The sequence below is a fragment of the Muntiacus reevesi genome, chromosome 6, assembly GCF_963930625.1.
Source record: "Muntiacus reevesi chromosome 6, mMunRee1.1, whole genome shotgun sequence".
NCBI lineage: Eukaryota > Metazoa > Chordata > Mammalia > Artiodactyla > Cervidae > Muntiacus > Muntiacus reevesi.
In genome coordinates this window covers 20,175,013-20,200,325 of record NC_089254.1, presented here as the reverse complement: position 1 = coordinate 20,200,325, position 25,313 = coordinate 20,175,013, and positions in this window count along the sequence as shown.

Genomic DNA, 25,313 nt, shown 5'->3' with positions numbered 1-25,313 from the left:
ATGTCTTTAATTTCACCAGTGAGAGCATCACGCTAATAATTCAGTATACTCAATGTATTAACTCACTGCGCCCGTTAGCAAAAGCTTCAAATGGTGTCAAAAGCACAGAGTGCAAAAGTGCTTCCATTATGTATTTCAGGAGGGTAGCCATTCTGAAATACTACTAACAAAGTAAGAAGTGGATTTGCTGATGAGACAACCCACAGTGAAATCTCAACTGACCCACTGCTCATACTGAAACATTTTAAAGTAACAGTTTCTATATCAATATATTTTGATTGTCTTTTGGCTTCTTTCTACTCTAAATATCATTATATTGTACAGTTTTCAGTATCTGTGTCCCAAAGTATCAGCTGTTACAGGGGGAAAAGTTTAAATATGTGGATGGATTCTTGTAAACTTCATTTTTATGGAATACGTGTTATCATACAAAGAGAATTTACTTAGTAGTTCAAAGGAACATTTACCCAGACTGATCTGGGATCCCACATAAAAATGCATTTTGTTGTTGATGTTGTTTTAGAATAGGATATTTTAGAATAGTATTTCTGGATGGTGCATGGCTGTTAAAGAGAAGAAAACTTAAAATGTTGAGGAAAAAATCTTATTTCAAACACAAGTTAAGGGTTTCATTAACTTATTGAAAATCCTTAACATTTCCAAAGTGCATGTGAGGAAGAAACAGAGTGAATACATGGGTTTGATGATATCTATACAAATTTGATAGTCAGTGCTTATCTCGGACATTTTACTTCCTTTTATGATATCTTTAATTTACACATGACAAAATGCAAATTAACTACCACTCAAAAATTGCTACTGAAAATGTAGCCTGCAGTCCATCTGGGTTCTTGTTAGAAAGACAAATTCTGGGGTTTCCCCTCCGTCTCAAGGAATCAGAACATCTTGAGGGACAGTCAGCAGTGTGAGCTTTATCCTGACCCTCAAGATGACTCATGCTTGATGAAGTGTGAAAAATACGGATCTAAAAGCTATCAAGTATCTCCAGAGTCACTTCTTAGTATTCATATCAAATCTATTAAAGTAAAAGCTAGCCATTTAAGATCTTGTTTGATAAATCCTCTCTACTGTGTGATAAAAAGCATAAACCTTGCAACGGTTCTTGTTATTCAGTCACTAAGTCATCCAACTTTTTGTGACTCCCTTAACTGCAGCACGCCAGGCCTCCCTGTCCTTCACTATCTCCCTGAGTTTGCTCAAATTCATGGCCACTGAGTCGGTGATGCCATCCAATCATCTCATCCTCTGTTGACCCCTTTTCCTTGTGCCCTCAATCTTTCCCATCATCAGGGTCTTTTCCAATGAGTCAACTCTTTGCATCAGGTAGCCAAAGAACTGGAGCTTTAACTTCAGCATCCGTCTTTCCAATGACCATTCAAGGTTGATTTCCTTTGGATTATAGCCTTTCCAAGAAGGCAGCACTCTGGCCCTTGTGCCCTTGGGAATGGGGATTTATTGCGAGCTGTTATTAAACTATGCCAGCCCCAGTGGGACTCCTTTCTGAAGCTTAGGAGAAGTGACCTGGCCAAAGTTAACTCCATACACACTCTATTCAGAGTTTCTTGGATCATATGGTATACCTAGTCTTAAAGGTAGTGCACTTAATTTTTATATCAATCAGGTTGAAACAATATAATTAGAAAAGAAACTGGGAAAAATTCTTGGCCAAATGATTAAATCCATAATTTAATACTGTCTTTGTTAATTTCATTTTACTCTGAGGCATTCAATTAAAGTGTCTGCAATAAAAGCTGCTGCTACACTGGGATCCTAAATCTTAAAAAAAAAAAAAAAAAAAAAAGTGGAGGAGGGGGAGGAGGAGGCAGTACTCATGTAGTTTGTGTTATTTATATAAAAAGTACTGGGGGAGCTCACTGGAGAGAGAAATGGGCATTTCTCCTCATATGAGATGTTACCATAGAAGATCTTATAAAAGTGAGAGAAGTAGAAGTGTTAATCACTCAGTCATGTCTGGCTTTCTGTGGCCCCATAGACTGCAGCCCACCAGGCTCCTCTGTCCGTGGAATTCTCCAGGCAAGAATACTGGAGTGGGTAGCCATTCCCTTCTCCAAGAGATCTTCCTAACCCAGGGATCAAACCCAGATCTCGCACATTGCATGCAGATTCTTTACTGTCTGAGCTTCCTAGAAAGGCTTATACTTGATTTTACCTTAGATTCTCACGGGTGTGTCCACATTTTCCCCATCCTAGACCACCGAATCCTGAGCTTTGTAAGAACTTATCATAGGAACAGAAGTTTCAATAATAACTTTAAAAAGTAAAACCAAGTCAGTTAAATCAATTTTAGAGACTCAGAAAGATCTGTGATTTATCATATTAATATATGATCATGTAAGTATGTGAGACATTTACAATGATAACAATGGGATCTAAAATAAACAAACTAATCCATATGTGATTACCCTGTCTGGCATTTAAGTGGATTCATAAAATTAGATTATATTGTTAAGTATAAGTGTACATTTTAACCTAAGTCTGGTCTTTTAAGTAGTTTGAATATTAATCAAGGCAGCAGAGGAAGCACTTTATTTCTAGAAGAAAACAGGGTTTGGAATAAAATCAAATCATAAATGTTTTACTTCTACTGATTCCAAGGTTACTCTACTGAAGAACTTATAATTACTAGCCTTCTAGTTTAATGTGAAATACTCAAAGCTTACCAATAATTATTTAAAATCATAATATTTATTAATATAGAATTGTATAGCAAAAATGATAAAATTTTATGAAGTCAAAAGACTGAATTTCAATAATAATGAAATCAATTAAACAAAAATTATGCGACTTTCTCAGTAATTAAGGTTATAAAATGCTATCAGTGCTATATATGTTGAGTATCTGTGTTTACATTATGTTATAGCTATCTTATATACTAGAAGGTTATATTAATCTTGAACTTTTAAGGCAATGGAGGTTTATTTCAAAGACCACCAATAATCAATTTCTAAGTATAAAGCCGAATGGAAAATTTTTATAAAAACAAATTACATTTTTAATTAGCTATTAGTTATGAATTAGTTATGAATGGGTGATAAGAATACATACATACTTTTGAGGCACTTTCAAATAATTTGTCTAAAATAAAATTACGCAATATTTTAAAATTCAAAAATAGTTGTGGTTCCTTGTGACAGGAAAGGCTCCCTTGACTATTTAATCTTCTATTTAAATTATTCAGTATCAATCATTGTGAATTTTGAGCAGGTTATCAGAGAGGGTTAATGATGCCAAAAGCATGGGATAACTCTATAACTGCCTTAATTTACAGTTCACGATTCATAGGAATTGATGTATTTAGAGGAGTATCACCATTCTGCTGCTGCTGCTGCTGCTAAGTCACATCAGTCATGCCCGACTCTGTGCGACCACATAGACGGCAGCCCACCAGGCTCCCCCATCCCCGGGATTCTCCAGGCAAGAACACTGGAGTGGGTTGCCATTTCCTTCTCCAATGCATGAAAGTGAAAAGTGAAAGTGAAGTCGCTCAGTCATGTCCAACTCTTAGCGACCCCATGGACTGCAGCCTACCAGGCTCCTCCGTCCCTGGGATTCTCCAGGCAAGAGTACTGGAGTGGGGTGCCATTGCCTTCTCCAATCACTATTCTAAATGTCATTATTTGTTTTCACTCCTCTGGGTACTAATGTCATATTGGTGCCAAAGATTCTATTACCTTCTCAAAGGGCACATATTCTTCTGTAAGTACTATTTTGATTCTTCTGACTTGTGAACAATACATTATCCAAGTATATGAGCCTGAGGGCAGTTTCCAGATATATGCATGTTAAGTTGTTCATTCGTGTCTGACTCTGTGCCAACCCATGGACTGTAGCCTGTCAGGCTCCTCTCTCCATGGGATTCTCCAGGCAAGAACACTGGAATGGGTTGCCATTCCCTTCTCCAGAGGATCTTCCTGATGCAGGGATTGAACCTGCATCTCTTACATCCCCTTCATTGGCAGGTGGGTTCTTTACCGCTAGTGCCACCTCCTGATGTATATGGAGATGTAATTGATTAGCTCTATGTCACAGTTCCTTGGAGAAGACTGTGGCAACCCACTCCAGTATTTGTGCCTGGAGAATCCCATGGACAGAGCAATCTGGTGGGCTGCAGTCCATGGGGTTGCAAAGGGTTAGACAGGACTGAATCAACTTAGCAAGCAAGCAAGCAAGCAAGCAATGTCACACTTCCTTACTGCACTTTGGTACACAGCCTGGCTTTATTAAGTTGGGCTTTGGGGTTTTATGTGGTACTTATAGTAAGACATGATATTCTACATGATTTCCTGGGAGAAGTAGTTGCATATACAGAAATGCTAGAAAACTGTGAAATCAAATAAAATTTGGTTCAAATACTTGATTCAGATCTTTGCTAGTTTTAACCCTTAGATAAGTTATTAAGCTTTCTGGGATTTTAAACCCATGGTGTTTATAATTTGTACAGATTCAGTTGTGTGAGTCACTTGGTAAAATGCCTAACATGTAATATGTGCTCACTGCATGTTAAGTCGCTTCAGTTGTGTCCGACTCTGCGACCCTGTAGACTGTAGCCCTCCAGGCTCCTCTGTCCATGGGATTCTCCAGGCAAGAATGGGTTACCATGTCCTTCTCCAGGGGATCTTCCTGACCCAGGGATTGAACACACATCTCTCACATCTTCTGAACTGGCAAATGGGTTCTTTACCACTAGTGCCATTTAAATAGCATTTAGTACATTATTATTCTTGATTATAGCATAATGTCACATTACTCAGTGGACATAATTTTGATGCCTTTTTAAAACTTCCTTGGCTACATTAGTAAATACTGGAATAATAGTGGTCTTTCAAATCCTTTAGGGGCTCCCAACTAGGCCTACATGAAGCAAGAACATCCAGACTCATGGCTTCATTACTTCCAAGTGTTTCAACAATTCATTTGCCTATCTGATAACATGAATCCATAAGTACAATGCATCAACTGCCTCTGGGAGGGAGGTTCAAGAGGGAGGGGACATACGTATACCTATGGTTGATTCATGTTGATGTTTGGCAGAAACCAACACAGTACTGTAGAGCAATTATCCTTCAACTAAAAATAAATAAACATTAAAAATTTATAAAACAAGCAAACAAAAAACCTCTGGAGATACCAAGACTGAGGATACCTCCAATGAAGTCCTCATCACTTGTTTAGGCCTGCAATGAAGACATTTTATTCTTCATAGTTTCATATCACCTCTCTCTCTAAAAACAATTAGAATTATGCTCATAAAACAGTAGGTACATGATTCCAAACCTCACTGAAAGTATAGTTTTATAAACATTAATTTTATCTTGTAATGTTTATTGTCTGAGTTGATCAAATCATGGAGCCATATGAAGACCAATTAGAAAATTCATATTATTAATGCATGTGCCTTATTATTTTTTCATGAGTTATCTGTCAATGGATAAACATATTTAAAGCAAAATATCAGTCATAAAGCATAAGAAGGAATCTATAAGCAATTACAGTTTGGTGTAGAACAACTCATAACTCAAAATAGTGTCTATCATGTGCATCTCAAGAAGAGTTCTTGAGACAAACAAGAATGTCTCTTGTTTGAAAGCAAATGTTATACTAAGCAAGAATAGTGTTTATATCTTTTCCATGTCATAACTCTTCAATAATCAACACTGTCAAGAACTTTCCCTTTTCTGACCAAAGCAACTGAGAGTAATTTGTGAAGCCCAATGATCAGAACACCATGTCAGTTATATAGAAGATGGGTCCTTAGAACTACCAGCATCCTTTAGCAAAGAGGGCTGAGAAGTCATTACAAATGATTTTTAGTCACATTACACCCCTGGAGATAGAGAAGAGGGAAAAAAGGAGTGGTTGAAAACACAGACTGGAGTATATAAAATAGAATAACTAACAGTCACCAACTCTTAGAATAGTCACTCTTTTCTGTTAAAGTTAATGTAATTTACATGTATTTGATCTACTCATTTGCTTATTTTTCTTCATGCTATTTCTACTAGAATGGTTATTAAAAGTTAATACAGCAAAACTCAGAGGCAGAAAAGGCCACCTCACACTGTGTAATGGGCTGCACTATATTTTAACACATATTGAAACTTGTTATGACATTATTTGTACACGGTACACAATGTTTGATTATGAAAACTGCTAAAAAACTTGGTCAAAATCAGACAAACTTTATCTTCTCTCACGTATTTCCTAACCCTGTTCAAAGTTAATTTCTTGCAATTAAAATTCTGTTGAATGTAAAACTTAAAGGAAAAAATTCAAATAATTTATATTGCAACACATTAATATTTTATAGGGTTTTGTGAAAAATATTTAATTTTCCATAAATATGAATGACAATGTTTGTCCTTTTTATTGATGAGAATACTTTTTAACTATTCTAGATAGCTTTAACTCTAACATAGTTAAGAAAGGATTGTTTTTCCAACTCTTACTGAGAAATACAGACCTTTTTCAATGCAAATCTAACTGAAAATAAATCACTGTTAACTTCAGAAACTGTATGTGTTTATAAGAAGGTATTACTGGCACTTTGAAGGAAGCTGATCTTCCAATTCTCTGGGAGAAATTAGCAAATTAACTTTCTTCAGAAGTTAACATAATTTCATTTTTTAATCAAAGAATCTCTTACATACAAAACATGTTAGTGACTTTGCTCCTGCTACCCAGAGCTCTTATTCCTCTTTCGTGTTGCCTCTTCACAGCTCCTGTGTAAACACACACTTTGCTTATACACACTTACTATGTGCACAAACTGACCCATGTCAGTGGTTTCCACCATCAACTGAATACTGATGACCCTATAATCAACTCCTGTAGAGTCCCCCTCTCTCTCGCACTGTCTGCCTACTGATAACAGTGGCTCTGGGTCTAGTTCCCACTCCAGGTCACCACCCGTGCAAGGTCTCAAAATCACACATCCCTCTAGTTCACTTGCCTTCTTTAAATCCTTTAATGATGTTGGTGCTGAAAGAACAACAGTAATATTGAAAAGGCCTGCAGGCTACCACATAACAAATTTTAAACAAGACAGATGTTCACATGCAGTCAAGGACCTTGCAAATGAGGGCAAATATGATTTGATTTCTTTGCCCAGCTTCTACTCCATATCCAATGAAAGGTCATAATCTTATGTCTGAGGTTCTATATCCATAAATGCTTTCTTTGATTCACCCTCTATCTACTCTAATAAAAATTCAGTCCCTTCATTGTTTCATACACCCACACATTAATACACACACATGCATACACACACACATACAAGACTGAAGAGGCACCTGCCCTGTGATTGGCTTTCTCCCATTCATCTTCTCTCTGCTCCCCCAGCTACACCTCTTCAGAACAAATTCCACTCCTAGTCTCTCTGGGATTATTATACAGTACATTTTCACTCCTGAGCGTGATTGTTCACTCTTATTCCCCACTACAAGCACATTTAACAATGTATTTTCTAAACAAAGAAAATTCTAGTGAATAATATTTTTAACTTTATTACCTTATTCTAAATGTTGAGAAAGAATGTAAGAACCAGAAAATAATACAATATAAAGAAGAGAAAATAAGAGAACAGTTTCGATGAAGGAGAAAAAAAAAGACCTGAAAATTCTAAGAGAACAAGAACAATATTTGTCCACAAAGATTTTCCACACTAGATAACTTTAAATCGTGGTCCTTTGCTGAAAATAAACATTTCTAAATTATCAACCCTGATTTAAGCTTAAGTCATCGCACCATCAAGAAGAATACTGAAAAATCATTGCATTAACAAATAGCCAGTGAGAGTTCAATGAATACTTATCGCAGTACACTGAATTAAGGCCATAGAGAAGATTCTGGCCACAACTTACTTATTCCTGGAAAGAGTTCTGCCTTAAATCACAATGCATTCTCCTTTTCTCTCTGTGTGTGGGGCGGGGGGTGTTAATGGTTACCTTGGATCCCTCCCATTCATCCTTCTCTTCTGATGCTCACAAGAGAGAAAGCCCTAAGTAGCCTGTACATTATTTTCTTTTCCCATGAGCCCCACCTCAACCCCAATCAAGGTATAATAGTGAATGTTGTTGTTTAGTCACTAAATCCTGTCCAACTCTTTTGAGACTCCATGACTACAGCCAACCAGGCTCCTCTAACCATGGCATTTCCAAGCCAAGAATGGGTTGCCATTTCCTTCCTTCCTTGATCTCTAGTCGGGACCTTCCCGACCCAGGGATCAAACCCACATCTTCTGCATTGCAATGCCTGGGAGACCTGGGTTCGACCCCTGGGTTGGGAAGATCCCCTGGAGAAGGGAAAGGCTACCCACTCCAGTATTCTGGCCTGGAGAATTCCATGGACTATACAGTCCATGGGGTCCCAAAGAGTCGGACACGAGTGACCGACTTTCACTTCACTTAGGTCTCAAGGGACCTGAGAGAAAAATAAATAGAAAGAGAAATAGCAATGTGGTTTTCTGTCCATACTAAAAGTTTCACTGTCCACACAGTTCTAGGGGCTTGTCACAGTCCATAAGTATGGTTAGGAAAAAAAAAAAAAAAAAAAGGGATAGCCATAAAATTATTTATCTTCATTTATAGTTCATCAAGAAAAGGGGGAAAAAACCTATAAAACACTGAGAAATTTCACTATTTGACATTTTCAACTTAAAAAAGACAAAAAAACTATTCAGGTAAAATAGCTTGCTTTCACCAAAATATAGTTATTCTAACTAACTGTAAATTAATGATTTTTTACACAGAAGACTCTTAAGAGCCACAAAGAACCCCCTCCCCCTCAGATGTGAGCATTTCACAAGCACCTGATGGTTCACTGACCCATAATAAATAACATGCAACTTGGCTGAGGCATTAGTCAGCTTCAAGGGGAGAAGCACTCCTTCAGTGAGTGGCTGACAGCATAGTATCTCTAATACAATGAGGCTTTGTATAAGACTTTGCATATCAACAGGCAGTGGGAGTGCATGTGTGACAATAGCTTGTAAAAGACTTTCACAGTGTTTACATCACAGGGGAACATTCTGGTGAGCACCTTGGTGCAATCTGGAACTCAGCTGCCTGGGTGAACATCACCACCACCACTAAGGAACCATCGAGGGTGAATTACTCAGCCTCTCTGTACTTCAGTTTTCTCAACTTCAAAAGAAGAACAATAATAATATCATCCACTTCACTGGGTTGCTGCGAGGATTTGGAAAGGTGACATGCATGGTGTGCTATAGTGATCTATAACACTATACATATATATAGCATATAGGCTATACATGTATGATCTATACACTATACATATATATAGTATATAGTATGTATAGTATATATGTATAGATCTATATACATATATCATATGTAATACAATTTTATAAGTAAAAATAATGATGAGCCTTTAAAGTTTATATATAGACAATTATTTTCTGCTGTATTTTATTGGGGAAATATTATGCATCATTCTATTTGGAAATATTGGACTCCAGAAGTTCTTGAGAACAATGGGTCCCAAGTGTCCACTCTATTGTTCCATATTGCCTGTGGTTGCTGGGATTCTAGGAAGAGACTAACTCCTGTTGTTTTGGTGTATAGACTATACATTAATATGGTAATAAAATAATTATATTCTTATGTTTCAGATATAAGGAAAATGGAAATCTAAGAGTCAGGAAGAGGGTGATCATTGGTAACATGGCTTCATTTGTTACTTTTCACTTTTTAGGCATTAATTTTTTTCCTTTCTTCATACAATTGATAATTTGAAAGAATAATATTGAGTACACATATATATTAAGATTTTTTTTCACTGATAGAATTTTTTCAAGGTAATGCTGAGGACTTAAAAGCTGACTATTGTGTAAAAATAGGTAATAAATTCTCATTGTGAGAATCTAATGTCAAATCCCTTTAGAATCATCACAACTTTTTATAGTTCCTCAAGATTTCATATGGCGATTCAAATATGAATGAATTTTTAATAGCTTAATTTCAGATGGGCCATCTCCATTGATAGTGCATGCTTTAATACCTTCTTGAATGGTCAGCTTTGTGGATGCTAATGTGGTATTTATGATGATAACTAATAATGAATGAGAGGCTTCCCCAGTTGCTCAGTGGTAAAGAATCTGCCTGCAATGCAGGAGACACAGGAGATGCATGTTCAACTTCTGGGTTGAGAAGATCCTCCAGAGGAGGAAATGGCAACCAACTCCAGTATTCTTGCCTGGAAAACTCCATGTACAGAGGAGCCTGTAGGGCTATGGTCCATGGGGTCACAAGGAGTTGGACACAACTGGAGCGACAGAGCACTCATGCAACCAACACTAGGGCTTCCCTGGTAGCTCAATGGCAAAGAATCTGCCTCCAGTGTAGGAGATGTGGTCTGATCCCTGAGTCAAGAAGATCCCCTGGAGCAGGAAATGGTAATCCACTCCAGTATTTTGCCTGGGAAATCCCAGAGACAGAGGAACCTGGCGGGCAACAGCCCATAGGGTCACAGAGAGTCAGACACAACTTAGCAAATAAATAACACCAATAAACCAAAACCAACAGAGGATGAGCGCAAATGGTCACATGACACATGACAGAATTGAGCTTGACCTCCACCTGTAATCCTCTCAATAGAGTCAAGCCTAACACTGCTATGTTTAAATGCTTTCAAGGATTGTACAATAATTTATAGTTTTGAGAAATGCTTTCCTTCAATTAATTTATTCCATGTTCTCATAAATTGCCTGAGAAGAAATTAGGATGCTGGATTTCAGAGATGTTGAGAGTTTGTCCAAGATCATAGGAATTTTAACGCAGAAACATTTGCACTTGTAGCCAGATTTTTTCTCACTATCTCCCAGCTTTCTAATATGCATGCCTTCTCCTCAGATGACAATAAGCAAATGCTCATGTTTTATGACTAGTCCTAGCATTTTTGTTTGATTTAGTCATTGAGATCTGGGCACACAATGTATAGCTGCTGCTACCTAAAGACCTGAGCCCCTTTCTGACCTTGGCAATGTAATTCAAGCAGAGGGAAATTCAACCATGAATGTTTATCCATCTGCCCAATTCCTTATTCATTCCCCCTGGGCTCTGACTCCCTGGACACCCACAGCTTCCCTGTAGGCCTCATATGTATCTTTCCAGAACAAGCTGAATATTTAGAATTTAAATCAGAAACTGATCTTTTCTGTGTATCGATTACATCATAAAAATCAAACAAGTTCTTGTCATTAAACATAATTTTATGTGCTGCCTCCCTCTATTTTGGTTACCATTTCTCTTCATTTGTAAACTTTCAAGTTCTTCTCAATTTTCTCCATGCTATTAACACATTGAGGTTATTTGTAGGATACATGTTTACCCTAAAATCACTCAACAAACCATCCTCAAAAAGCACTAGGCACAATAGCAAGGACATGGGAGCAACCTAAATTTCCATCAACAAAGGGATGGACAAAGAAGATGTGGTACATACATGCAAAGGCTTTAAAAAGAATGAAACAATGCCATCTGCAGCATGAGGCCACAAAGAGTCAGACACAGCTGAAGTGACTTAGCACACGTGCATGCATGAATAGACCAAGAGATTGTCACACTTAGTGAAGTAAGCCAGAAACAGAAAGAGAAATTTTGGGTGACATCTCTTATATGTGGAATCAAAGAAGAAATGATACAAATGGCTTATTTATGAAATAGAAACAGCCTCACAGACTTGGAGAACGAACCTGTGGTTGCAAGTGAGGAGGCATGGGGAGAAGATATAGTTAGGGAGTGTGAGATCAACATGCAGCTCTGCTATATTTGAAATGGATAACCAACAAGGACCTACTCTACAGCACAGGCTGCTCAAAGTTATGTGGCAACCTGGAGAGGAGACTGGGGAGAATGAACACATGTGTATGTACAACCGAGCCCCTTTGCTGCCCACCTGAAACCATCACAACTTGGCTAACTGGCTATATTATAATAAAATATAAAATGTTAAGTTTCATAAAAATATTTTATTTTTCCCCATTATTAATTATGACTGACATGGCCCTCTACTATTTTAAAATCCCTCCAAATTCACTTAAACTCAGCTTTCCCATTCCTAGTCATATTCATTCTAATACAGTGAGTGTCACAGCAAAATATTCAGCTTCTTGAAAAAGATCAAGCATAAACAGGTGGAAACACACTTTCAGTATCAGGTTTATACTCAGCAGCTGATAATGTCACAACATTCCAATTTTTCAAGGGTATGAAAGTGTGCAAGGATCTATCATTTTTAAAATATTTTTTATCTCTATTTATCAAGATTCTGTGTGTATATAAGTTTCAGGACCATGAGCTTTGCCCTGTATATTCCACACTACTTTCTGCTCATTTTAGCCAACTAAGTGCTTCTGAAACAATAAATGATACTACATTTTACATTTTTGTAATGAATTCTAAGGCTAACAGAGCAGTTACTTCAAACAGTAAAAGCGCCAAACAAAGCACTGCATTTATAGTGATTGAATTATATATTGTTGTTGTTCAGACACTAAGTTGTGTCCAGCTATTTGTGACCCCATGGACTGCAGCATGCCAAGCTCCTTGATCCTTCACTATCCCAGAATTTGCTCAAATTCATGTCCGTTGAGTCAGTAATACTAACTAACTATCTCATCCTCTGCAGTCCCTTCCCCTCATGACTTCAAGCTTTCTCAGCATCAGGGTGTTTTTCAGTGAGTCAGCTCTTTGCATCAGGTAATCAAAATATTGGAGCTTCAGCTTCAGCAAAAGCCCTTCCAGTGAATATTCAGGGTTGATTTCCTTTAAAATTGACTGGTTTGATTTGCATACAGTCCAGGGACTCTCAAGAGTCTCTTTTCCATCACCATAATTCGAAAGCATCAATTCTTCAGTTTTCAACCTTCTTTACTATATGTAAATTCTGATAGATGATCATTTATAAATATTTAGGGATCAAGGAGGGGATCTCTTAAGATTCCTTTTTACAGTATTGCCAAAACATTAAAAGGATGATAACCATGATAATGGGTGGGGTTCTCTGCCTTCTAAATCTAAATCTGAAAGGGAGCTATGCATTGTTATTGTTAACTATGGAGCCAAACTGAGAGGACCAGTATTTACATCTGTGACCAAAGAGCTGCATAGGTGTGCTTAGGACCTGATCAGAGTCCACACACAGGGCATACTCTGTCTATACCCAGTCTGCCAAAGCGTTCCTGAGCCAAGGAATTCCTCTGCCTCCCAAGCCCTTGGCAAAAGAGATTTACAGTGCAGGAAGAATAAAAAAAAAAGAAGTGACATTATCTCTAATCTGTTCATAGATGACCCCAGGATCAATATTATATATTTTTAAAAATTATATCTATCAATTGATGTGTCAAATGATAAAATTTTCTACAGGATAATTTTTCAATAAACACAAATATGTTTTAAAACTTACCTATGATATGATGCAAAAATTATAACTCTAGAGGTTTATTTTTAGGAAATAATTAGAAATTCACAGGAAGACGTGTGTGTGTGTATTTAGTGAAGTATATACATATACATATATATATATATATATATATATATATATATATATATCAGTTCAGTTCAGTTCAGTCACTCAGTCCTGTCTGACTCATATATATATATATATATATGTTTGTGGGTATTTACATATTTTTGCATATATATGTTTGTGTTATACACAAATACATAATCATTTTATTTAAAATATCACAAGTGAATTTTCCTAAATTTACAATAATTCTGCATCATTTAAATGGTTACACAGTGTATATTTTATTAGGTAGATATGCTAATTTTTAAAATTAATTGGTCTTACACTATCACACTTTAGTTTCTATATTTTTCTTCATAAACAATGCTGTAAAGTATTATTTCTGTGTAAATATCTGTATGGTGGTGGTGGTGGTTTAGTCGCTAAGTCATGTCCGACTCTTGAGACCCCGTGGACTGGAGCCCACCAGGCTCCTCTGCCCATGGGATTCTCCAGGCAAGAATACTGGAGTGAGTTGCCATTCTCTTCTCCAGGTGATCTTCCTGACCCAGGAAACGAACTCGGGTCTCCTGCATTGCAGGCAGATTCTTTACCAACTGAGTTATGAGGGAAGCCCAAATACCTGTATATCTGTCTCTAAATCTTCCTTTAAGACAACTTTTTTCTATGTGAAGAATTTCTGGCTGTGTACATTTTGATGGTTTGTAAAACAAAATTATATCTCCACTAGTTCAGTTCAGTTCAGTCGCTCAGTCATGTCTGACTCTTTGCGATCCCATGAACTGCAGCACATCAGGCCTCCCTGTCCATCACCAACTCCCTGAGTTTGCCCAAACTCAAGTCCATTGAGTTGGTGATGCCATCCAACCATCTCAGCCTCTGTTGTCCTCTTCACCTCCTGCCCTCAATGTTTTCCAGCAGCAGGGTCTTTTCAAATGAGTCAGCTCTTCAGATCAGGTGGCCAAAGTACTGGAGTTTAAGCTTCAGCATCAGTCCTTCCAATGAACACCCAGGACTGATCTCCATTAAGATGGACTGGCTGGATCTCCTTGCAGTCCAAGGGACTCTCAAGAGTCTTCTCCAACACCATAGTTCAAAAGCATCAATTCTTTGGCACTCAGCTTTCTTTATAGTCCAACATCCATACATGACTACCGCACAAACCATAGCCTCGACCAGATGGACCTTTGTTGACAAAGTGATGTCTCTGTTTTCTAATATGCTGTCTAGGTTGGTCATAACTTTCCTTCCAAGGAGTAAGCATCCTTTAATTTCATGGCTGCAGTCACCGTTTACAGTGATTTTGAAGCCCAGAAAAATAAAGTCAGACACTGTTTCCACTGTTTCCCCATCTATTTGCCATGAAGTGATGGGACCAGATGCCATGATCTTAGTTTTCTGAATGTTGAGCTTTAAGCCAACATTTTCACTCTCCTCTTTCACTTTCATCAAGAGGCTCTTTAGTTTTTCTTCACTTTCTGCCATAAGGGTGGTGTCATCTGCATATCTGAGGTTATTGAGATTTCTCCCAGCAATCTTGATTCCAGCTTGTGCTTCTTCCAGCCCAGCATTTCTCATGATGTCCTCTGCATATAAATTAAATAAGCAGGGTGACAATATGCGGCCTTGACATACTCCTTTTCCTATTTGGAACCAGTCTGTTGTTCCATGTCCAGTTCTAACTGTCACTTCCTGACCTGCACACAGATTTCTCAAGAGGCAGGTCAGGTGGTCTGGTGCTCCCGTCTCTTGAAGAATTTTCCACAGTTTATTGCGATCCACACAGTCAAAGGTTTTGGCATAGTCAATAAAGCAGAAATAGATGTTTTTCTGGAACTCTCTTGCTTTTTCAATGATCCAGCCGATGCTGGCAATTTGATCTCTGGTTCCTCTGCCTTTTCTAAAACCATCTTGAACATCTGGAAGTTCAGGGTTCACATACTGTTGAAGCCTGACTTGGAGATTTTTGAGCATTACTTTGCTAGGGTGTGAGATGAGTGCAATTGTGTGGTAGCTTGCGTATTCTTTGGCATTGCCTTTCTTTGGGATTGGAATGAAAACTGACCTTTCCAGTCCTGTGGCCACTGCTGAGTTTTCCATATTTCCTGGCATATTGTGTGCAGCACTTTCACAGCATCATCTTCTAGGATTTGAAATAGCTCAACTGGAATTCCATCACTTCCACTAGCTTTGTTCTCTGCTAGTAGTACATGTTATTTCATTCACACTCTCACTATATTATTGTAAAAACAAATGAACCCACAATATACAGGAAGGCTAAATGAAAATTGTATCACCCTGCTTAAATCTTTATTTCTTCAGGTAATATCAGTTTGAAATTTTGTTGTCCTCATATTTGTTGACCAATACATCACTACCTTTTTATTCCTTGGGCTTCCCTTGTTCAGCTGGTAAATCTGCCTGCATTGCAGGAGACCAGGGTTCAATCCTTGGGTTGTCAAGATCCCCTAGAGAAGGGAAAGGCTGCCCAGTACAGTATTCTGGCCTGGAGAATTCCATGGGCTGAATAGTCCATGGGGTCACAAAGAGTCGGATACAACTGAGTGACTTTCATGGTCACAATTTTATTCCTTAGTCAATTATCATCATGTTTCTTACCCAGTTTTTAAAATTATTCTTGCTTTCATTTAGATTTGAAAATTCCTTATATATTTTGGATTAATACATTGTTTTTGTTTAGTTGCTAAGTCATGTCCAATTCTTTGTGACCCTATAGACTACTGCCTGCAAATGGAATTTGTCAGGCAAGAATATTGAAGTGAGCTGCCATGCCCTCCTCCAGGAGATCTTCCTGATCCAGGGATCTAATCCTCTTCTTCATCTCCTGCATTGGCAGGCAGATTCTTTACCACTAGCTCCACCTGGAAAGTTCAATTATTATATTATTTTGTGATTAATTAATGACTAATATCACTAGTAAATGATTTTTTTTTGCTATACTTTCAGGATAAACTTTTAGGCTAAAAGAACAGTTATTTTAAACAATCAAAGCACTATGTTTTTAGCAGTTTGGCATTTATGTTTTTAATTTTTACACCCATTCATTTTGACAGTCTGCAATCATTTAAGCCACATTCTAGGAAACAGAACTTTCAAAACATTTCTTAACAAACTTGCTTTGCATGTGCATGCATGCTCAGTTACTTGTCATGTCTGACTCTTTGAGACCCCATGGACTGTATCCTGCCAGGTTCCTCTATCCATGGGATTTTCCAGGCAAGAGTACTAGAGTGGATTGCCATGCCATCTTCCAGGAGATCTTCCCGACTCAGGGATTGATCCTGTGTCTCCTGCATCTCTTGCATTGCAGGCTGATTCTTTATAGCTGAGTCACCAGAGAAGCCCATTTGTTTTGCATAATAAAGCTTAAATATTATTTATTTGGGAAAGTATTCTTTAGTGATAAAAAACTGGTTTAATAAGGATGCTTTGGCAGTGGTTTCTTTTTTTGCTCATTTTCTTTATGACTGATCTGTCCATGTCACTCACAGTTAACATTTCACCTGGACACATATTACTAGAAAATCATTATATAATAAATAGGTGACCTAAAGATAAAAGATCATTTATCCCAATTATGAGTTTCTTAAACCAAGGTTACTTGCTGCTACTGCTGCTGCTAAGTTGCTTCGGTCATGTCCGACTCTGTGTGACACCATAGACGGCAGCCCACCAGACTCCTCCGTCCATGAGATTTTCCCATTGCCTTCTCCAGAAAGGTTACTTAGGTTGGTACAAATATAATTGTGGTTTTTGCATTGTTAAACTTTGCCATTTGACACTGGAATGCATTCTTAAAAACATGTGGTTAGGTTACACATCATTTTAATGTGCATTTCTCAGTTTATGATTTTTGTCAATGACATTACTTGCTGTTTATTTTATATTTATTTTAGACTATAGAAATGATGTTAGACAAAAAGTAAATTTGAGTGATTTTCTTATTTCAGTTCAATATGGGTCATAAAGAAGCTGAGACAACTCAAAACATCAACAACATATGCGGCCCAGGGACTGCTAACAAATGTACAGTGTAGTGGTGGTTCAAAAATTTTTGCAAAGGACACAAGAGCCTTGAAGTTGAGAAGCATAGTGGCTGGCCATTAGAAGTTGGCCATCAGAAGCTGACAACCACCAACTGAGAGGATCATCAAAGCTGATTCTCTTACAACCACACAAAAAGCCAAAGAACTCAGTGTTGACCATTCTATAGTCGTTCAGCATTTGAAGCAAATTGGAAAGGTGAAAAAGCTATAAGTGGATGACTCTGACCACAAATCCAAAAAAAATATCATTGTTTTGAAGGGTTGTCTTTTCTTATTCTATGCAACAACAAACCATCTCTCGGTTATGACATGCGACAAGCAGGGGACTGCATATGACAACCGGCAACAGCTAGTTCAGTGGCTGCACCAAGAAATTCCAAAGCACTTCCCAAAGCTAAACTTGCACCAAAAAAGGTCATGGGTCAGTTTGGTGGTCTACTGCTGGTATGATCCACGGCAGCTTTCTGAATCCCAGCAAAGTGATTTCATCTGAGAAGTATGCTAACAAATCAGATGCACTGAAAACCACAGGCCTGCAGTTGATCAACAGAGAGGGCCCAATTCTCCTTGACAATGCCCAATCACATGTCACACAACCAAGATTTCAAAAGCTGAAAGAATTGGGCTACAAGGTTTTGCCTCATCTGCCATATTCCTCTGACCTCTTGCCAACCAACTACTACTTCTTCAAGTATCTCGACAACTTTTTGCAGAGGAAATGCTTCCACAACAAGCCTGAGACAGAAAATGCTTTCCAAAAGTTTGTCAAATCCTGATGATGGATTTTTTTTTTTCTGATCATGGATTTTTATGCCATAGGAATAAACAAACGTATTCCTCATTGGCAAAAATGTATTGATTGTAATTGTTTCTATCTTGATTAATAAAGATGTGTTTGAGCCTAATTATAATTATTTAAAATTCATGGTCCAAAACCTCAATTACATTTGCACCAACCTAATAACAAGTACAGTATCAATTAGTTAGTATAATAATAGTTTGCTTTTATGCATCTTTTATTAAAGTTGTTGGATTTACATTTCAAAGAAGGGATTTTAAGTCTTCATATTTCCATCAGAACATGGAAAGGTCATAAGTATTATTTTCCTGCCATTCTCATTATTAAAATATCAAAACATATAGAGATATATGTTTTAGTAAGTTGTATTTTATTTTTGGAAAATTATATTTTGAACCTATATTCATAAAATTAACCTTTACAAATTTTTCACCTTCTTAAAATTGTTTACTATACAACTTCTCCTATTTAAAATATCCTTCTAATGAATCTCTATAGCATCATACAAAATTGCAATCAATTCTGATTATTTATTTCACTTTCATTGCTTAATCATAGGCTGCTAATGTAGCAAGAGATAAATAATTCAACTCTAATGGATTAGAAATTCAGAGAGAAAAGTAAGATTTAGAGAATCATATTCATAGAAATAAAAGCAAAAATTTGTTATAATATAGCTGCCAATTCACCCTAAATTAATATATATATGAAATATATATATAAATTTCTAATGCAATACAATTAAAATCCAAAGGATAAAACTGGAGGACAAGCATAAAAGATTTGAAGAGTAACTATAAAGGTATATAAATAAAGCAATGAGGCATTAAATCAAGAATCAACAAATTCACCAATGGAAGAAGACAGAAAGTCCAGAATCAGATCACACATATTCATTCATTCATCTGACATAACAATGACTACACTCTATTAGGGAAATCTAATATTTAAAATAAAGATGCTGATTCAAAAACCAATTCATGTAGAAAAAATATGAACCTAAGTCCTACCTCCCATAAAACACAAAATCAACTCCAAAATGGACTGAAAATTTAAATGCAAAATGTAAAATGGCAAAACTTTTTGATGAAAATATAAAGAAATATTCTTGTTACCTTGAAGCACACAAAAATCTCTCCAACTAGATAAAAATGTTAATGATAGACATATTTTGCTGGTCAGATTATATTAAACTTATATTTTTTATTACACAATATCATTCAGAGAGACAGAAAATCCTATTTGGGGAGGTATTTGTAACATATATAACTACTTTGAAAAATCCATAATGTTTTAATGCTCTAAAAGTCACAACCAAAAGAAAAATAAATTAATAGAAAATACAGCAATACGGCACTGGAATACAAAAGGAGGAAGTCAAGAAATACCTGGAGTAACAGGAAAATTTGGCCTTGGAGTACAGAATGAAGCAGGGCAAAGGCTAATAGAGTTTTGCCAAGAGAATGCACTGGTCATAGCAAACACCCTCTTCCAACAACACAAGAGGAGACTCTACACATGGACATCACCAGATGGTCAATACTGAAATCAGATTCATTATATTCTTTGCAGCTGAAGATGGAGAAGCTCTGTTCAGTCAGCAAAAACAAGACTGGGAGCTGATTTTGGCTCAAATCATGAACTCTTTATTGCCAAATTCAGACTTAAGCTGAAGAAAGTAGGGAAAATCACTAGACCATTCAGGTATAACCTAAATCAAATCCCTTACAATTATCCAGTGGAAGTGAGAAATAGACTCAAGGGATTATATCTGATAGAAAGAGTGCCTGAAGAACTATGGATGGAGGTTGTATAGGAGGCAGGGATCAGGACCATCCCCCAGAAAAAGAAAGGCTAAATTCAAAATGGTTGTCAGACAAGGCCTTACAAATAGCTGGGGAAAGAAGAGAAGCAAAGGCAAAGGAGAAAAGGAAAGATATATACCTATTTGTATGCCGAGTTCCAAAAAATAGCAAGAAGAAATAAGAAAACCTTCCTCGGTGATCAGTGCAAAAAAATAGAGGAAAACAATAGAATGGGAAAGACTAGAGATCTCTTCAAGAAAATTAGGGATACCAAGGGAACATTTCATGTAAAGATGGGCATAATAAAGCACAGAAACAGTATGGACCTAACAAGCAGAAAATACTAAGAAGAGGTGGCAAGAATACACCGAAGAATTATACAAAAAAGATATTCACGACCCAGATAACCACGATGGTGTGATCACTCAGATCACACCATCACACTAAAGCCAGACATCCTAGAATGTGAAGTCAAGTGGGCCTTAGGAAGCATAACTATGAACTAAGCTAGTGGAGGTAATAGAATTCCAGTTGACCTATTTGAAATCCTAAAAGATGATGCTGTGAAAATCCTTCACTCAATATGCCAGCAAATTTGGAAAGCTCAGCAGTGGCCACAGGACTGGAAATGGTCAGCTTTCATTCCAATCCCAAAGAAAGGCAATGCCAAAAAATGCTCAAACTACCACACAATTGTACTCATCTCACATCCTGGCAAAGTAATGCTCAAAATTCTCCAAACTAGGCTTCAACAGTATGTGAACCATGAACTTCCAGATGTTCAAGGTGGATTTAGAAAAGGCAGAGGAACCAGAAATCAAATTGCCAACAGCCGGTGGATCATCAAAAAAGCAAGAGAGTCTCAGGAAAACATCTACTTCTGCTTTATTGACAATACCAAAGCCTTTGACTGTGTGGATCACAAAAAACTGTGGAAAATTCTTAAGGAGATAGGAATACAAGGCCACATGACCTGCCTTCTGAGATATCTGTATGCAGTCAGGAAGCAACAGTTAGAACTGAACATGGAACAACAGACTGGTTCCAAATAGGAAAAGGAGTGTGTCAGGCTGTATATTGTCACCCTGCTTATTTAACTTATATGCAGAGTACATCATGAGAAATGCTGGGCTAGATGAAGCACAAGCTGGAATCAAGATTGCCAGGAGAAATATCAATTACCTCAGATATGCAGATGACACTACCCTTATGGCAGAAAGCAAAGAAGAACTAAAAAGCCTCTTGAAGAAAGTGAAAGAGGAGAGTGAAAAAGTTGGCTTAAAACTCAACATTCAGAAAACTAAGATCATGGCATCTGGTCCCAACACTTCATAGCAAACAGATGGGGAAACAATGGAAAGAGTGACAGACTTTATTTTGGGGGGCTCCAAAATCACTGCAGCCATGAAATTAAAAGACACTTGCTCCTTGGAAGAAACATTATGACCAATCTAGGCAGCATATTAAAAAGCAGATACAGTACTTTGCCATCAAAGGGCCGTCTACTCAAAGCTATGGTTTTTCCAGTAGTCATGTATGGATGTGAGAGTTGGACTATAAAGAAAGCTGAATGCTGAAGAATTGATGCTTTTGAACTATGGTGTTTGAGAAGACTCTTGAGAGTCCCTTGGACTGCAATGAGATCCAACCAGTCCCTCCTAAAGGAAATCAGTCCTGAATATTCATTGGAAGGACTGATGCTGAAGCTGAAACTCCAATACTTTGGCCACCTGATGGGAAGAACTGACTCATTGGAAAAGACCCTGATGCTAGGAAAGATTAAAGGCAGGAGGAGAAGGGGAAGACAGAGGCTGAGATGGTTGGATGGCATCACCAACTCAATGGACATGAGTTTGAGTAAACTCCGGGAGTTGGTGATGGACAGGGAGGCCTAGAATGCTGCAGCCCATGGGGTTGCAAAGAATCAGCCATGACTGTGTGACTAAGCTGAACTGAACTGAGCTGAGGGCAAAAGGCTGAACAGACATTTTATGAAAGATAATACCCAAATGGACAGTAAGCTACGAAAAAATTGCTAACTTGATTATAAAATGCAGACTAAAACCACAATGAGATACTTTTATACACTCACCAGTATTCCTAAAGTGAAAGATTAATTAACACGCGATGTTAACAAGGATATCGAAAACCCAAGGCTCATCTAATTTTTATGCAAGTGTAAAACAATACAGCAAATTTGTAAAATGCTTTTGAAACATTTATATAGGCTTAATACATGCAAATGGAGAAAGAAATGGCAACCCACTCCAGTTTCTTGCCTGGAGAATTTCTTGGACAAAGGAGTGGGACACAACTGAGCGACTTTCACTTCACTAATACATGTAAGAAGAGATAAGTAAGCCTTCTTAAGTAAACAATGGAAAGAGAGGAAAACAGCAGAATGGGAAAGACTAGAGATCTCCTCGAGAAAACTGGAGATAACAAGGGAATATTTCATGCAAGGATGGGCACAATAAAGGGCAGAAATGGTAAGGACCTCACAGAAGCAGAAGAAATTAAGAAAAAGTGGCAAGGATACACAGAAATATACAAAAGGTCTTAATGACCTGGATAACCAAGATTATGTAGTCACTCACCTAGAGCCAGATGTCCCAGATGGTGAAATCAAATGGGCCTTAGGAGGTATTACTCTAAACAAAGCTAGTGGAGGTGATGGAATTCCAAGTGAGCTACTTAAAAAATCATAAAATATAATGCTGTCAAAGTTCTGCATTCTGCAGTCAATAGGTCAGCAAATTTGGAAAACTCAGCAATGGCTACAAGACTGGAAAGAATCAGTCTTCATTCCAATCTCAAAGAAAGGCAGTGCCAAAGAATATTCAAACTACTATATAATTGCACTCATCTCACATGCTAGCAAGGTAATGCTCTAAATCCTTCACTAGATTACAGCAGTATGTTAACCAAGAACTTTCAACTGTACAAGTTGTGTTTAGGAATGGCAGAAGAATTAGAGATTAAATTGCCAACATTCATTGGATCTTGATGAAAGCAACGGAATTTCAGAAAAAGAAAAATTTACTTCTGCTTTATTGACTAAAGGAAAGCCTTTGACTGCATGATCACAACAAAGAATGGAAAGTTCTTAGAGAGATGGTGATACCAGATCACTTTATCTGTCTCCTGAAAAATCTGTATGCAGGTCAAGAAGCAACAGTTAGAACCAGATGTGGAACAACTGACTGGTTCCAAATTGAGAAAGGAGTAGGTCAAAGCTGTATATTGTCACCCAGCAAGTTTAATTTGTATGCAGAGTATATCATGTGAAATGCCAGGCTTGATGAAGCACAAGCTGGAATCAAGTTTGCCAGAAGTATCAATAAACACAGATATGTGGATGATACCACTCTAAAGGCAGAAAGTAAGGAGGAACTAAAGAGCCTCTTCATGAGGGTGAAAGAGGAGAGTGGAAAACCTGGCTTAAAATTCAACATTCAGAAAAGTAAGGCCATGGCATTCAACCCCATCATTTCATGGCAAATAGAAGGGACAAAAGTGGAAACAGCAACAGATTTTATTTTCTTGGGTTCCAAAATCACCACAGACAGTGACTGCAGCCATGGAATTAAAAGATGCTTACTCCTTGGAAGAAAAGTTATGACAAACCTAGAGAGTGTATTAAAAAGCAGAGACCACACTTTGTCAACAAAGGTCTGTATAGTTAAAGCTATGGTTTTTCCAGTAGTCACGTATAGACATGTGAATTAGACCATAAAGAAAGCTGAGCACAAAATAATCTATGCTTTTGAACTGTTTCTGGAGAAGACTCTTGAGACTCCCTTGGATTGCAAGGAGATCAAACCAGTCAGTCCTAAAGAAAATGATCTCTGAATATTCATTGGAAAGACTGATGCTAAAGCTTCAAAACTGGGTCACCTGATGTGAAGAGCCAACTCATTGGAAAAGACCCTGATGCTGGGAAAGATAGAAGATAGGAGGAGAAGGGGAAGACAGAGGATGAGATGGTTGAATGGCATCATCACTCAACAGACATGAGTTTGAGCAAGTTCTAGGAGATTTTGAAGGACAGGGAAGCCTGGAGTGTGGCCGTCCATGGGGTGGCAAAGAGTCAGACATGACTAAGTGACTGAACAACAACAATATATATCAATATATTTCACAATATATGTTATGATCCAGCAATTTCATTCTTAGGTATACGTCTCACTGATACATATGTATGATCACCAAAACATTAACACTTTGTAGCAGTATGCTTAATAATAAAATTCAGAAATTAGTCAAAATACTCATTAGAATGATAATTTGTTTTTGATGTTCAGCCACTCATTCGTGTCGCTTTGCTACTCCATGGATGCCATGAAGTGATGGGACTGGATGTCATGACCTTAGTTTTTTGATTGTTGAGTTTTAAGCCAGCTTTTTCACTCTCCTCTTTCATTTTCATCAAGAGGCTCTTTAGTTCTTCTTCGCTTTCTGCCATAAGGGTGGTGTCATCTGTGTATCTGAGGTTATTAATATTTCTCCTGGCAACCTTGATTCCAGCTTGTGTTTCATCCAGCCCGGTATTTTTCATGATGTATTCTGCATATAAGTTAAATAAGCAGGGTGAAAATATACAGCCTTGACATACTCCTTTTCCTATTTGGAATCAGTCTGTTGTTCCATGTCCAGTCCTAACTGTTGCTTCTTGACCTGCATGCAGATTTCTCAGGAGGCAGGTCAGGTGGCCTGGTATTCTCATCTCTTTAAGAATTGTCCACAGTTTTTTGTGATCCACACAGTCAAAGGCTTTAGCATAGTCCTAAAACAGAAGTACATGTTTTTCTAAAATTCTCTTGCTTTTTCTATGTTCCAACAGATTTTGGCAATTTGATCTCTGTTTTCCCTGCCTTTTCTAAACCCAGCTTGGAGATCTGGAAGTTCTCAGTTCACATACTGCTTAAACCTAGCTTGAAGGATTTTTGAGCATTACCTTGCTAGCATGTGAAATTAACACAACTGTGTGGTAGTCTGAACATTCTTTGGCATTGCTCTTGCTTTGGGATTCGGATGAAAACTTATCTTTTTCCAGTCCTGTAGCCACTGCTGAGTTTTCCAAACAGCCACTGCTGAGTTTTCCAAAAACAG